Source organism: Suricata suricatta, chromosome 12, assembly GCF_006229205.1.
Source record: "Suricata suricatta isolate VVHF042 chromosome 12, meerkat_22Aug2017_6uvM2_HiC, whole genome shotgun sequence".
Taxonomy (NCBI): Eukaryota; Metazoa; Chordata; class Mammalia; order Carnivora; family Herpestidae; genus Suricata; species Suricata suricatta.
In genome coordinates, this window is record NC_043711.1 from 86,323,829 (window position 1) to 86,325,491 (window position 1,663).

A 1,663-nucleotide genomic window follows, 5' to 3' on the forward strand; every position below is an offset into this window, starting at 1 on the left:
ATACATAAATCACATCTTCTTGATCCATTCATCAGTTGATGGACATTTAGGCTCTTTCCGTGTTTTGGCTATTGTTGAAAGTACTGCTATGAACATTGGGGTACATGTACCCCTATGCATCAGTACTTCTGTATCCCTTGGGTAGATTCCCCAGCAGTGCTATTGCTGGGTCATAGGAGAGTTCTACTGATAGTTTTTTGAGGAACCTCCACACTGTTTTCCAGAGCGGCTGCACCAGTTTACATTCCCACCAACGGTGTAGAAGGATGCCTGTTTCTCCCCATCCTCTCCGGCATCTATAGTCTCTTGATTTGTTCATTTTAGCCACTCTGACCGGTGTGAGGTGGTATCTCCGTGTGGTTTTGATTTGTATTTCCCTGATCATGAGTGATGCTGAGCATCATTTCATGTGTCTGTTGGCCATCTGGATGTCCTCTTTGGAGAAGCGTCTATTCATTTCTTCACTGGATTATTCGGTTTTTGAGTGTGGAGTTTAGTGAGTTCCTTGTAGATTTTGGATACTAGACCTTTGGTATGTCATTTGCCACTATCTTTTCCCATTCCCTCGGTTGCCTATTAGTTTTTTTTTTATTGTTTCCTTTGCAGTGCAGAAGCTTTGTATCTTGATGAGGTTCCAATAGTTTATTTTGGTTCTTGATTCCCTTGCCTTTGGGGATGTGTCGAGTAGGAAATTGCTGCGGTTGAGGTCAAGGGAGCTGTTTCCTGCTTTCTCCTCTGGGTTTTGATGGTTTCCTGTCTCACACTCAAGTCCTTCATCCAGAAAGAGAAATCAAGAAACTGATCACATTCACAATTGCATGAAAAACCATAGAATACCTAGGAATAAACCTAACCAAAGATGTAAAAGACCTGTACAATGAAAACTATATAAAACTTATGAAAGAAATTGAAGAAGACACAAAGAAGTGGAAAAACATTCTGTGCTCATGGATTGGAAGAATAAACATCTTTAAAATGTCATTATTACCCAATGCAATCTACACATTCAATGCAATCTCAATCCAAATTGCACCAGCACTCATCTCAAAGCTAGAACTATCCTAATATTCATATGGAACCACTAAAGACCCCTAATAGCCAAAGTAATATTGAAGAAGAAAACCAAAACGGAAGGCATTACAATCCCAGACTTTAGCCCCTACTACAAAGCTGTCATTATCAAGACAGTATGGTATTGGCACAAAAACAGACACATAGACCAATGGAATAGAATAGAAAACTCAAATGGACCCACAAATGTATGACCAATTAATCTTTGACAAAACAGGAAAGAGTATCCAATGGAAAAAAGACAGCCTCTTTAGCAGGTGGTGCTGGGAGAACTGGGTAGCAATATGCAGAAGAATGAAATGAGACTACTCACTTACACCATACACAAAAATAAACTCAAAATGGATGAAGCTCCCCACTCTTTCTTAAAGGGAGTTCACTATACACTGTACTGCTTTCACTTATTATTATTTTTTTAAATAGATCTTGAGGGGCACCTGGGTGGTTCAGTCGGTTAAGCATCCGGCTTACGGCTTTGGCTCAGTTCATGATCTCACGGTTCGTGGGTTTGAGCCCCACGTCGGGCTCTGTGCTGACAGCTAGCTCAGAGCCTGAAGCCTGCTTCGGATTCTGAGTCTCCCTCTCTCTTTCC